The following is a 16,244-nucleotide window of genomic DNA, read 5'->3' on the forward strand; positions in this document are numbered from 1 at the left end:
GGGAGAAATTGGGAGAGAAGTAACAGAGCCATTATGTCACCTCTATAATCTTTTACAGATTTCATAGAGTTTTTTTTTACCACATAGAGAAGAAAGGTAACGTGGCACATTGCCCTTCACTCATTTAATTTTTCTTTTGGAACGAGCTAGAGAATGGACCTTCATCAGGAAATTAAACTTTAAAGACCCATTTTATTAACAATTGGTATCAGAGCTTCGTTTATCCAAGCTAAGATTTGCCAAGAAACTTCCAAGATTCTTCAATAATCTGTCAAGAAGAGTTAGAAAAGTATCAATAGGATCAACAAAGTATGAAGTTGAAAAGTTTACTAGGAATGGGGACTTAACTCTGTGGGCCAAGAAGATCAAGACCATTGTAATGGTGCAAAAAGCAGCAAATGCCCTTAAAGATCCAAAAGAAATTCCATCAATAATTACTGTTGAACAAAAGCAAACTATGGAAGAAATAGCATACAAAACCTTGATTCTAAACATTTCAGATATTGTACTTCGATAGGTAATTGATGAAATCTCAGCCCATGATGTTTGGAAGAAGCTACACTTGCTCTATGATAAGAAGGATCTTCCCAACAAAATTTACATTCGTGAAAGACTATTTTCCTTTAAAATGAATCCATCCAAATCATTGGATGAGAATTGAGATGAATTCAAAAGGCTTACAAATGCTTTTAATCAAACTGGTGAGAAGTTAGGGGTTAAGAGTGAAGTTGTTATCCTGATAAATTCAACACATGAAGTCTATCAGCCTTGAAATATGGAAGAGATAATGTGATAGTAGACTCTGTGATTAATGCTCTAAGGTGTAAAGAACTCAAGCTAAAAACATAGAATAAGGCTAGAGGGGCTGAGTCTTTCTACACAAAAGGGAAGAATTTCACCAGAGGGGGTCATTTTGACAAAAACCACAAGAACCATCAGGACAAACCTCCCTTGAAGTGTTTCATTTGTCACAAGGAGGGGCATTTCAAGAGGAATTGTCCTGATAAGGGAAAATCCTATAGAAGGAACTCAAGAAAGTAGGGGGACAATGGCAAAAATGACAGAACTAGAGACTATGAAAGGAGTGATAATAGGAAATCAAGAGATTATGGCAGAGGAAATGTTTCAGTGGGAGAAAACTCCTATGAATAAACTGAAATCCTAATAGCAACTCATTTTAAGCCCATGGGATATAAAACTGAGGAAAAGGAAGATCGGGTCATGGACTCAAGATGTACCTATCATATGACTTCCAAAAAGGAATGGTTTATGAGTTATAAATCATGGGAATGAGGCTCAATCTACATGGGGGATGATCATGATTGTAAATTCGTGGGAATTGGCTTAGTATTCCTAAAGTTAGAAGATAATAGAGAAATACTTCTAAGGGAGGTAAGACATGTACCTGAATTGGCAAGTATACCACCACATTTCAAGTTTAAGTATGTAACTTACAATAGTTAGATTTTCTCAAAATAAATCCTAAATGCTAACTAATCTCGATGCTATCCTTTCCAAACCAAGAGCATAAGAAATAATCTTCTTTCCTCTCACCAGAGTGGTAGGTATAAAGAATGATGTAGCAGTCTCCACTATAAAATTTATCAATATCCTCTGCAGGCAATGGAGTTTTGGCACTGCCATTGATTCGCCATACCTAGAGAATGAAAACCATCAGGACCCCGATTAAATAATCAAAACTAATCTAACCATTTAGAACAACTAAAACTGGTATCATCTAAACCTCCATTTTCCCGCCTCCTTCCAGCAACGGTGGAACTTCCTCATTCACTGGTGCACTTTTTGTTAATCCCTTAAGACCAAGACCTTGTTGCTTCAATAGAGCTATTTACAAAAAGAGTACCATTTTAAGTAATAATTAAAGCAAGCAGAATAAAAAACTCATTTTATCAATTAGATGTGGTAACTACCAGCTACTTTTCCTCTTCCTTCCTCAACACCTATAGTCACTGATCCAACTGGCCAGGACTCGAAGTTGGACTTAAAAGAATGTGTTTCATAGCCTTGTATAACCCAAGTCACACGAGTTGCCTTTGGCCTATTCTGGCTGGCAATAAATTCCTGAATATAAAGTATTGTTTGATAAATCTAGTCCATAACTTTAATTACTTGAAATTTTGGCACAGAAGGTTACCTCAGCTACTTGAATTGTTGCTTTTCGCTCATCTACTTGTGTCACTCTTCCAACCCAAACAAATATTTCAACACCATAGTCCAGAAGATAACACTTATTATTTTCCAGTATACTTTAGGCTAACAACTACCCACATCCAAATTGCTAGATTTCTCCCAACTACAGCAGCAAACTTCCAGTACACAGTAAAAACACATCCAAATGGGATACACCAAATCCAAAACACTTCTAAATCACCATTAATTAAAAGGATCAACGAAAACAATACAGGGTATATAGAAATACACAAAATGGGTAAATCCCATGTATCAATCAGATCAAAGCTTCGATTGAATCTGAACCAGATAAGTACACAATAAGAACAAACAAACAAGGCCCAAAAAGAAAAAAGCAAAAACAAAACAAAGAAACACACAGATCAAAAAGAAAAATCACTTGGGGTTAACGATGAAAGATGAGATCAACAATAAATGAAGTGCTATCGAATTGAATCGACTGACCTGCCTGGGGATCTCTCACACCCTGTGAAAATGAAGGGTGGAGGAGAGAGAAATAATTAGGAAATGCAAGAAAGTGGAATGGCAGGCGATTGATGAGACGCGGAGCAGATCTGGGCCAAGAACGGACCTGGTTTGTGGCGACATGGGTTGCACGATGAACAGATCTGCACCATGACAACCTCTTCACCTACGATCGACGGACGAATGGCAAGGGTTTGGAAGAGATAAGTGAGAAAGAAGAGGGTCTGAAAAGGGAAGTGTAAGAATGAGAGGAAAAAGAAAATGGGGGAGAGTGAACAGGGAAATGAAAAAAAAATGGGGGGAAAATAGAGAATGAGATAAATTAAGTGGGTCTTTAATATCGGTTTAAAACCGACATTAAAGATCCGCTTTTTTTAAAAAAAAACGACATTATACATCCGATTTCACTTTTTCCAACCGACATTAAAGCCCAAAATTCTTGTAGTGATCATTTATATTTATAATAATATTAATTATTGGATAATTAATACTTTTTCTTTTAAATAACCAAAGTAGTGGGTGGTTATTGGATCATGGTAACCGTGAGTTTAAAAGAAAAGTGGGTTCTTATTTTGAAAAGAAGTTTTATAAAAGTTTGAAAAGGATTTTTGAGTTTTCTCTCCGCGTATAGAAACTCACGGTGGTCGTCAAGTAAATACAGATTTACTAAATGACGGTTGGGCGAGCTAAACGATCGTGCAGGTGCGAGCTAAACGATCGTGCAGTGTTTACTAAACGATCATATAGCTTTGTTAGACGATCGCTAGCCCAAGGTAAACGATCGTGTAGAGTATGTAAGCGACAGACCGAGCTAAACGATAGAGCTAAACGAAATCATAGCTTTTGCTAGACGATCGCATAGCTTTATCTAAACGATTGGGCATCGACCCATACGATAGGTCTCCACCATCTCCCACTTGCCCAATCGTATACACGATCGTTGTTTCCTCCATTTTTCTGCCTCATATCAAGTTCGAATAGAGCACATCCTCTAGATTCACTTATTTCCCAATGTCAGGGTAAGTAGATGAATTGCTCCCTTAAGGGCTGATTTTGGGGCTTGAACAATGTGGCGCCACACTCTCTCCTGGCACGATAGGGGTTTGGTCATAGTTGAACTATGATTTATTGTTTATTAAAGGGATAAGTGGTACTTAAGGAGTTAGATGTAACTACAAGGGCAAAACGGTAATTTTGGTCCAACTGTACTTACGAGCAATTTATGAAAAGTCATTGTATTGTTGATTGGTTATATCCAATGAACATAGAAATATATCTATAGTGCGAAGAGTGCAACTATCGGTCTTTAGTGGAATGCCCGATAGTTAACAGAGGTGAATAATCTAATTAAAGAGTTTAATTAATTATTCACGTACCATTGAAGTTTCAAGCTACAAGTCCATGAAGTCCGCTCGGTAGCTCAATGGGATTTAATGAGAATAAGTTTTTGGATTAATTCGAATTATTCAAATTAATTGTATATGATATAATTAATTAAATTTTAATTATATATGATATAATTACTATAATGTATTTCATACATTATAATATTTAATGAGAAGAAATAGATATTTGAATATGATCTAAATATTGATTATGTGAATTGAATTTATATTGTTAAATTTAATGTAAATGTGATTTATATTAAAGGCTATTGGTGAGAGAAAATAAATTATAGGTTATATTGTATTTGATACAATATATAAACTATAGGTTATATGTTATATTTGATATAACATATAGTTTAATATATATATTATATGATAAAATATTTATTATATATATAATTATTTATTAAAATAAATTAAGTTTTATTTATTTATTTTATTTATATTTTTTTGAATAAATTAATGGGAGGGAGTACCCTAGGGCAGCAGGTTTTTCTCCTTCCTCCCTAATCTAGAGAATAGAGAGGAGTGTGAAAAAAAAAATGAAAGAAAGGTTCTAATTTTTTTTTCTCTTCCTCTTCTCTCAATCCCTTCCTTCTAAAAATCCAAAATAGCTAAGCCTCACTCCTCCTAGATTTTCATCCAAAGAATATCGAGGACACTTGTATGGTAGTGCCCAATTGGAGTTTGAGGGAATTCAATTGAAGAATCATTCTTCAAAGGTATGGATTCTTAAGCGTATTTTATTTTCTATAATTCTTGTTCAAGCATACTATAAATTTCTATTCTAGATGCATAATTTAAAATCTTGAGAATTGGGATGATCCGCTTTCGCTTATGGTCCCTTCACACAGGGTTCCTTCAAGTATCACGTTCCTTCATGAAATCTTTTACCTAGAATGTACGAGGGTTATACTCTCCCTCCAAAAGAGCATTAATAAAAAGTGTTATTTCTAGTTATTGCCCTAATTTTACAATCCTTATTGAAACAAAAATTACAAATGTCAATAGATCTCTAATCAAATCTATTTGGAATCCGTCTAGTATTGTGGATTTTTCTTGCAGCTACGGGTAAATCAGGTGGCATCATCCTACTTTGGGACGATTTGTATTATCACCACACTGATTCATATGAAGGAAAATTCTCCATTTCTGTTTGCTTCTCTCACCCTGATGGCTTTAATTTGTGGTTCTCGGCCTTGACGATCCAGTAAAAGAAGAAATCAGAAACACCTGTGGTCTGAACTTGATTTTATCAGCTCGAAATGTGGGTCTCTTTAGCTCTTGGGTAGTGACTTTTAGGGGTGATAGTCAGTTCGGTTTTGTCGGCTTTGGGACTAAGCAAGAACCAAACCAACTCAATTGTTTTATAAAGAAGGGATTCAAACCAATGTCCAATAAAGTACAAAACCAATATATTGATTTTTATTTGGTTCAGTTTATTATCAGTTTGGTTCTTGGTTTTTGGTATTTTATTTATTTTTTTTTTTCGCAAAGTTTTATTTTTGTTTTTGTTTTGAATTAGTTCTTTTTGCTAATTTTAAATTAGAGTTGGGTCTATTTCTTTTTTTTATAGATTGAAATTTGACATTTTTTCTCACTTTTTAAATAAAAAAACATATAAGTGCCATAATAATTGGTCTTATTTTCTAAACAACATATATATATATATATATGCATCATAATAATTAAAATACTAAAAGATATATAATGTTAGGGTTTATTTTTAAGGGTATATGTATACCCTCATTTTGGTTCGATTTTTATTGGTTTTTCAAATAAAAAATCGAACCAAACCAATACTTTTTAGTTTTCTCCAAATACAAACCAATATATCTGATTTCATACTAAAAAATCAAACCAAACCATCGTATCGATTTGGATTGATTTGATTTTTCGATTTTTTGCTGCAATCCTAGTGGCTTTAATGTTGTTAGATGGACTTCAGAAACTTCAGCAAATCAGCCTGTGAGACTTAGTATGAAAAAATTCATCAACTTCATTTCGAAAATTGGTCATATTGACCCCCCTTTGGGTAACGGTCTGTACACTTGGTCAAACCTCTACAACCGGCTTGTTTAGTCAAGATTGGATCGCTTTTTATACACCTCTCAATGGGAAGCTATTTTCCAACCTGACCTCTCAAAACTTCTCACTTGAACTACTTCTGATCACCACCCTGTAGTTCTTGAAGATACTAACCTGACTTGGGGCCTCTGCCCCTTCCGATTCAACAACGACAACTTTGAAAGCTGTTGATTTCTTAAACAATGTTCATAATTGGTGGCCTCTTAACTAATCAGGATGGACATCTCGGATATTCCTTTATCCAAAGACTCGGTCAGTCCACAGGACAGATTAAGAATTGGTAAGACAACCAAAATCTTGTTTCATTTCAAAAGAAACACAATCTGATCAAAGAAATCGAAAAATTTGATGCTATGGAAGCAAATTTTACCATGACTAAAGTTGATAGTCTACGAAGAACCTCCATAAGAACTGACCTAAATGTGAAGCCATCAGGGAAACTCAATATTGGTCTCAAAGATGCCCAAAAAAAAAAATGAAAATGGTTGATTGAAGGTGATGAAAATTCTGCTTTCTTCCATCGAATTGCATTGCCAGACAAAGGAAAAGCCTATTATGGAGATTACTGATAATGGTGGTATTAAACATCTTTCAAATGAGATGATTAAAAAGGTTTTCTTAGACCACTTTACTAATATTTATTCTATAAGAAGCAGAAGTAACAACTTATGGTTTATTGACAACCTTAAGTGGTCTCCTATCCAACAACACCAAAATTCATCATCATTGCTCCCTTTATAGAGAAAGAGATATTCGACATTATTAAGTCAGTTGGCACGAACAATGCCTCGGTCTTGAGGCATACCATGGAATTATAATTTAAAAAAAAAAAAAAAAAAAAAAGTGTCTTAGAACACCCTCAAATCTGACATTATGAAAGTGTTCCTAGACTTTTTTTCAGATAGAGGCAATAAACAAAAATGTTAATGTGAATGTATGGAATTCCAAAAGTAGAAGCATGTGAACGCATTCGTGTCTCTAATTTTGTTTTTACAAAACTTTAAAAGCAGAGTACTGGAAATAACAAGATAAAAAAATTCCCTAAATATGCTATTCTACTGAATTAACATAGAGAAGGGATCGTGATACACATACAAGGGATCGTGATACACATACCCTTGAAGAACCGTCTTTTTGCCTACCCTTCGATGAACAAGAATAGATCCGACATTTTTTCCGTTCTCAACACCACGAATACAGCAACACACAGTAACAGAAATACCACCACAATGTCTTCTTTGTTATTCTCAAGATGAGAATTGTATAAAGTTGTGGGTTTCCATGTGTTAATTTTGGTGAAGAGAGAGTTGTGTATATCTTGACAGAAAATTGTAGAGAAGATGAAGAAGATAATGAGAGGGAGAGTAATCGGTGAAAACCAATTTTTTCACATTAGAAATAAAATCATCCTTCTTCTTTCTCTACCACACTACCTATATGAGAGATCAGGGAATAAAAACTTCCCACTTGAAAAATAACTCCTAAAAGAGTTATAAATTTGAATTCAATATTTCAAATTATATTAAACTATTTCAATATAACTAAATACATACTATATTTATATCCCATATAACATATAATTTATAGTTTATTATATTACATATAATATAACCTATAAATTGTTATTCTCTCATATAACCTATAGTATTGATATGAATCATTTTCATATTAATTTTAACATATAATTTTTATATAAATCATATTCATATAATTAATATTTGAATCATATTCAAATATTTATTTCATTAAAATTTTATGTTATAGTGTATCACATACATTATATTAATTATATCATATACAATTAATTTGATAATTCAAATTAATCCAAAATTATTTTGATTCTCATTAATCTTTATTGAGCTAATAAGGAGACCTTGTGGAGCTATAGATTGAAGCTCCAATGATGTGAGATTAATTAATTAAACTCTTTAATCAAATTAATCAACCTTCATTAACTACCGGCCACTCCACTAAAGATCGACAATTGCACTCTTCGCATTATAGATATATTTATGTGTCCATTGGATATAACCAATCAATAGTGCATTAACCCTTCACAAATTGCTCGTAAGTACAGTTAGGTCCAAATTACTATTTTACTTCTGTAATGAACAATTAATTATAGTCCATCTATAACCAAACCCTTCTCAGGCCAGGAGAGAATGTGGTGCCACTAACAGCAGCACACAAGCATACATATCGAAGTAATAAAATCTCGATTGGGGTATCGTCCTCAGGGATTGGGTTTGAGAAATTTTTGGTTAGCTATCATTAAACTCAAGCCAATTTTATTTAGACACATGAAAAGAGAAATTTGTTGTTGAAGCTTAATTAAATAGAAAAACAAGAATACTAATTCAATGAGATAGTAATTCCAAGGTGTTGTTTCGCTATGAAATTCGAATAAGTTATTAACATATGGATCAATTGTTTAGATCGAATGAGCCTAGAGGTCTATGATCAAGGCATTCTTTTTCAAGTGCAACCTACTCTAGCATAATTACAACAAATTGTTTTTCTTCCTCAATGTTACAACAATGCCACATTATCATTCCTTCGTTTTCAGCTCCTATTAATCTTTAATCATTGTCATGCATTATCGAATAACAGTTTAATTGCTCAGTTCTAGCTAAACCTCTCTTTCTCAAGCAGAAAATTCAGCCCAAAATATATTCATTCAATGGCCAGTCAAACAAATAGATTTGTAGGGAGAAGAAATTCAAATTCAACTATCAGAAAATCAATTCAAACGTCAAAGAACTAATCAATTGAGAGATTTAGCTACTCATGTTCATAAAACTAGAGATCTAACACAGAAAATTGCCACAGAGAACAAGGAAGAAAGATAGGAAGGTAACACGATCACCCTTCACCATCATTGTATTACGATTTCGATCTCTTGTGTTGGAGTTAATGTCCTAAATCGAGTGTATCTTGTAGTTTGTAAAGGAAAATTATATATCTAATAAAATAAAAGGTATTTTTATTAATGTTTAGATTGTATTAAATCAATCCAATAAACTAAGATCCAAAGTTATTTTATGAAACTTAAACATGTATGTGGAGACATATAGGTGGATCACGTTTAAGTGATAACCTATAGTAGATGGATAAGGTCAGGTACCTTATCCTGGTGACACTACGAATACGGCCTATTTTGTAGATGTTACAATTGTTGTAAAGTGCTACAAATGATCTGATTCTGATCATTTATGTGGAGATATGCTTACGGAGGTATTCTATACAAATAGTTTGTATAAAATCGGACTGCGAAACGAATAGTCTCTTTATATAACACCATTGCTAGAAGAGACTTATATTTCACTAGGATGACCATATGTGACTTGACCTTAATCTCGAGTGAGTTGTGAACTCTTGTCTATGAGGGTAATCATTTGATTTGTATGGGAGAGAGTAGCCTTGTTAGCCGACTCAACAAGTCTACTATTTTGGGGACTTATCCGAGTAGGGAGCTGGGAACACAACTACACAAGATGAAATTCACTCACTTTCCGGCCTTAGGGAAAGTAGATAAATTTCTCCCTTAATAGCTAATTCCGGATCTTGAATATTGAGGCCTCAACCTCTCACTGTCTCGAGAGGTGTTAGTTTATAGCCTCAACCTTATGAGCAATTTGTGAAGGGTCAACTCCCTGTTGATTGATTATATCTGTGAACACAGAAATAAATCTACAGTGCAAAGAGTGCAACTATTGGTCTTTAATGGAGTGATCGATAGTTAATAAAAAATTATTAATTTAATTAAAGAGTTTAATTAATTAATCTTATATCATTGGAGCTTCTAATCTGTAGGTTCATAAGGTCTCGTTGTTAGCTCATTAAAGAATATATAAGAGGTCTGGTTTGAATTGTTCAAGTCAATTGCATATTAATGAGATTACTATAATATTGTTAATTATAGACGTGATCTATAATTAAGAGAGAAAAATATTTGAATAAGATTCAAATATTAAAGAGATGTATATATATAAATATGTGATAATTATATGTTGATTAATTTTATATTAAATATGATTTAATATAGTCATTTAATTGATTAATTAATGGTTAATTAATTAATTAATTAATTTTGTAGAAGTATAGATAAATAAACATGTGTTATTAATTAATTAATTAATTAATTATATTAAATTGGATTTAATTTAGATGATTATTTCATTATTGGACTAATTAATTAAATAAAAATTATTTAATTAAATTAGAACTAGAGTATGAATAGGAAAGACTAGGAAAAGGGGCTCGCCCTTCCTCTCTATAAATAGGTCTTCATGACCCATGTTTGTGATATAGTTGAATTGAGAATTCTGAATCCTAATCTCTTACTACTTATCTCAAAATCTCTTTTCTTTTCTCTACTCCTTCTTTCTCTTCTAAGTCTTGGAGACCACACATCCAATTCTTGGGATCCTAGAGAATAATAAGGTTTCACTTATGGTGGTATCCCTTGATCATTGAAGAGACATTTTGGAGAAGACACAGAGAGAATCATGAAGAATTTGGGAATCAACAAAGGTAAGGTTTAGCTTTTCCCACTTTTCTTCTCTTAAATGCATGCTAATCTTGATTGTTTATCCATTATGTTATTATTTTTATATCGTATTTTGTTTATATAAAATTGAAAACAAAATTGCAAGATGATTACGTGCTTTCGTTTTGGATTCGATCCCTTCATCTCGAACCTTCGTTATTGAGTTTCGGATTGATATCAATGGTAGTTTCGTTCTCTAGAGAGTATCTCTCAATTTAGGTCTCCAAATCTCACCAAATTGTTCTCCTCTTTAAAGTGACGGTAGAAGACTTATTTTATGAGCAACAACCACAACGTCGCAATGCTATAAGTAGCGTCACAACGCTGGTGTAAGTAATGGTCACCTTCATATCGTAACGTCGCAATACTATCAATAGCGTTGCGTTGCTGCCTTGTTTCCTTTAGCTCTCGAGTCTTCAGCATTGCAACCCTATGTGCGACGCTGCCCTATTTTTCTTCCTTAGTGCTTTGCCCAACTTGATCTTTCACTAAAAGTTTAATAATGTAATCAATGAGAAGAGATCAGATCATAAGGTTAAATTGCTATAAGAAATATTTCAAATCTTTGGACATTATTGGAATAAAGGTTGTGTATATTATGTTGTCCAACTAAAGGGCAATTGTAACTTTAGTAAAAAATAAATTGAAAATTTGGCTTGTGTCTATACAACCATGATTTACTGATTTTCGCCTGAAATTTGATTGCTACCTGATTTCTATGTAATTGTTATGTGATTGCTATCTGATTTTCATTTGTTATTTTTTGTTATATGATATACTAATTGTCAATGATACTGATTGTTTTCTTATTACTGTTTGATTGATATTTATACTGATTGTTATCTAATTGCTATTTTATATTGATTTGCTATATAATACTGGTTGTCAATAACACAGATTGCTATATGATAATGATTGTCAAATTGTTAATGATACTAATTGTTACATGAATATTGTCTTATTACAACAATCAAATAGCAATTAGTGACACTACAAGAAAATTGACCTTTTCGAAGGTCAAAACCTTCAGAAAAACATTTAATAGACCTTCGATACAATTTTTTCAAAGGTTATCTCAACCTTTGAAAAGTGTTGAAATAGATCCCGGTCGAAAAAACTTTTTCAAAGGTTTACTAACCTTCGAAAAGTATTATTTTCAAAGGTTGATTAACTTTCGAAAATTATTATTTTTCAAATGTTATATATCTTCGATAATTGTCAAATTATTTATCGATAATTATCTATTATCAAGTAGTCTTTTTCGAAGGTTTTCATTATTTTTAAAGGCTTATCATATTATTTTCAAAATTTTTAAAACATTCATAAAAACTTATTATCAAATATCCTTCGAAAATTCTCTTACAAAACCTTTTAGCACATTTATTGACAAATCTCGGAAGGTTGTTTTTACTAATTCATCTACATGTAGTACCATGAATTACAAAATATAATAATAAAATTAAAAAAAATAGATAATGACATGAGTGGAAGTAAACTTATATGTCATAAAAGTACACCAAAAAATTATTGAAATTCTATAACATCAAACTACAATTGATCAACTAGAAACAAATTTTTTACGCATCTCTGCCATCATTTTTTGAAATCTATCTTCAAAACGATTTTCTAATTCGTTTATTTGACGCCTAAGTGCTTCTACCTCAACCTCTCTTTGTTGTTCAGATTCTTTTCTTTGTCGTTCAGATTTTTGAAGTCGTTGTTCGAACTCATTAAGACGACACTCAAGATCGCATATAGTAGACGATGATCCAAACAACTCAGAAGGAGTAACACCTACTCCATAACCACGAACACGCCCATGTTTCTCCAGTCCAAATACTCGTACGAAAATCTCATCCTCATTCATGTCAAGTGTACCATCAATCACTTGAGAAGCATATGATTTAAGTTCCGACTACAAATACAAATTCACATATTATAATTCAAAACTAACACATATAAATTCAAATGTTTACAACAAACAAACACATGTCTTTGTTTGAGATTCAAGAAGTATTTTTTACCTCAAATGGGGAAGATGGAGATTCAAGAAGTATTTTTATTACATCTAACAACGTCAAATTATTACTTTAAACTAATTTACAATTTAAAGAATAAAGGGAGAGAATGACAATAAAAGAAAAGAATGACTAAACTTACCACCCGTGTAAATTATTATACTTTTGAATTATTTTTCTCGTTTTGGGTATGAAGTTGGGTAGCTTTATTTTTCATTGGCATGAAGAGAAATGAGAGTCCTGTCCAACGGCTCTAAGCATACTACACGTAAGTTCCATCAACTTCCCTAAAATAATTGGTAGAAGAAAAGGTGTTAAGGTTTTATTATGATTTCGCCCTCTCGACGACGACGATGAGTTGGAATAGCGGTAAAATCGACGGGTTCTTAATCGTATCTAGACACTTCTTTTAAGTTGTTCTAACTAATTCAAAAGTCAACTGAAGAAAAGGAAGAATAAGAAGAAGAAATGAGTGAATTCAATAATCATTTGGGGAAAAGAACAAGAACAATGATATACATTATACAGGCTGTTGTAAGCTAATCAAAATTGGGTGGTAGGGAAAGAAGAATGTGAATTGTCTCAAAATTATTGTGGTATTTGGAATGTGATGACAAAACCCAACTAATCAAAAGAATTCAAATAATTGAACTCCATTCATAACTCAAGATGTCCGTAATTAAATTAGGTTATAAAATCCCAAGTTAATGAGAAGTAAAAGAGGTAAATTATGATCATGTCGTAACCATCATAGTTTAAACTCATAACAGGTTTATCATCTTTCCAAACGACCTACTCGTGTCTAAACAGTAAGTCCCTCTCTACCTTTATTTTTTTAATATCCATGGGTGTTTCGACTAGCTTACGCACACCTTGACTAATCCCACTCGAACTATTTATAACTCAAGGATACAATTATTCAATCTATCAAACATGTCTAATCAAGTAAGGTCATAGTTCGTAGTAACTATGGTTGAACTTATGGTGGGTTTATCACTTTTCCAGATGACCCACACATGTCTAAACAGTAAATCTCACCCGGCTGATTTAGAATGCAAGGATACCATTATTCAATCTATCAAACAACTTCTGTTCAAGTAAGGTCGTAATCTCACTTGGTCACTCCATCTATTTGGCTAACAAAACTCATAAAAAAAGCTTTCACCTTTAACACCACTAAGTTTGGTCTAAAAATTAACTCAACCCACAAAACTACTCAAGAAAGACTCGATAAGCAATTTAACATCATCTCACAACTGATGCGAATATGGTATGAGTTGCAGTGATATGTTATGCATTGCACATGCAAGTTTTCTTAATAAGATTCAAGTACAAATCTCACTAGGTTTCCGGGTAAGTCTAGAGTCAAACACAGAGACTACTGAGTTACTATGCGACAGTAAATTTGATTCCTTTGCGTTGGCAAAAGCAAATAAGTTGGATGGTATTTTGTTTAAGTATATTTCCTATGCGACGGATTCAAGTAAAGAGTTGATGAAATTGAGAACTACAATGAGTATGCGATGAACGAGTTGAGAAGGGATTTAGCTAACACTTCATAAGATTGCGTTCAAGTTATGCGATCATGCTACACACACACAACAATATGTCATCTCTCAATGCAAATATCATAGTTCCTATTTCTAGGACGTATGTGATGTATACGATAATGTCAATAAGACTTATGTCTAAGCCTCTATTCTTGTCTATGTGATGATGACGATGCACACATACACAAGATGACCGCATATTATCATATCCTATTCTAGGGTGCATGCGATGCATAATAGCAAACAGAACTTATGTCTAAGTTTCTATCTCTTGCTTATGCGTTTCTAATCTGACTCTCTCAAGCCTAGATTCTAATCTGACTCTCTCAAGTCTAGATTCTTTCTTTAAACTATTCTCTCAAGTATCTCTAAATGGTGAATGATGCATACATAAGACAAGATGATCGCATAAAGTGTAAATCTTAGGTCATGCCAGCTAAGTACTTCTCAACTCATTCGAATATTTAGCTACTCATGCAAAATAAGGAGAGATTGAACATAAGTTGAAGTGAGATTTCCATTGTTTATAAATTAAATGTAGAATACAAAATAACAATAGAAAGTAGAGATAAGAAGCCCGGTAGCAATGTCTTGCTTCCCGTGGCCTTTTACACTGTCTTTTCACTCCAACTCTGCCTAGATGAATATCCTTGCTTTCGCAAGTGTTGGCCCTCTCTCCTTTTGTAGCACTTCCCGATAGTCTTTCGAGCTGTCCAAGAATGATCTCTTGGCGTCTTCTTCTCTTCGCTCATCTCTGTCTTCTAAGTATGAGAATAACTATGAACAGACCAACGGTTATCTATTTCATATATGATCTCTATTCTGTATCGCGAACCACCGTTAACCTGGTGGCCTTCGGTATTTATAGAGCTCAAGGTGAAGAAGCTTTTCCCTCTAATAATTGCAATGATGGGCGGTCATTAAATCTTCTGCTCTGATGTGCTGATTAATGGTCACCGAAAAGTTGAGTGTACATGCTACAGTGTGTCGTTAACGGCTTGTCAACTAAATTTGGATTCGACCGTCATTAGCTTTCTATCCCATCATGATTTATTAAACTTTCACCTTAATGTACCGTCTTTATGCAGCCACCTTCTTGAGCAACTTCTCGCGATTGCATACGATCGTATGGCTTTGTAGTTGCAATCTTTCAATGTGCGTGGACACCCAATTCCTTGGATCATAATTTTAATTGCGCCAACGCATTTTCCTGTACAAAATAAGTAAATTAATTGCTTTTATGCGATGGGCGCATGTGATCTCAATATTCGTAGTTTAACGCTTTTGGACATGATTTTATATATTTTTACCGTCGCATTCCCTCATTGTTTTACTTATTTACGTTGTAATAACGTGCATTTCTGCCCGTTATCAACAACAAAGAACCAAAAAACACTAAAAACTTATAAGCAGTGTTCATCAGTTCTAAAATCAACCACATTTCTCTAATGAATAAGAGATTAAAGAGAAAAGAAGAAATGAATATACCTCTTCTTGATTTAATGGAAACTTTAAGAGCTAAATTTGATTTCTTCTCTGAAGCTTTGTCCTCCTCTAATGGAAACAGAACTCCATCAATCCCCTGCACTGAAATCAGACCATCTATGTATACATCAGGATCAAACAGATAAGCAGAGCCTTCTCCCTGCCTGAATTTCACCGACTCGTCTACCTCCTGTGTCGTGGCGGCGTGTGGCAGCCGAAGCGTTTTGTATTGAACTTTCCCAAATCGTCGAACCGCATTGTACATACTCTCCTCTATTTGGTACTCTGGGATTACATGGTAGTATATGATCTGCTCTGGCACCTCGAGTTCGCTCAGCTGATCGGTTGTAAGTTTCGCCATCGCTTCGTCATTTGGAGCAAGAACTGTAAGACATAGCCTTCAAAGACTAATCTCCCCATCTCTGTAGCTAGAGATGTCAAATTCACTAAAATGACAATAAACCAATCACATGACATGACACAAAACTTC

Source organism: Benincasa hispida, chromosome 12 (genome assembly GCF_027475165.1).
Source record: "Benincasa hispida cultivar pf3 chromosome 12, pf3_genome.v1.1, whole genome shotgun sequence".
NCBI lineage: Eukaryota > Viridiplantae > Streptophyta > Magnoliopsida > Cucurbitales > Cucurbitaceae > Benincasa > Benincasa hispida.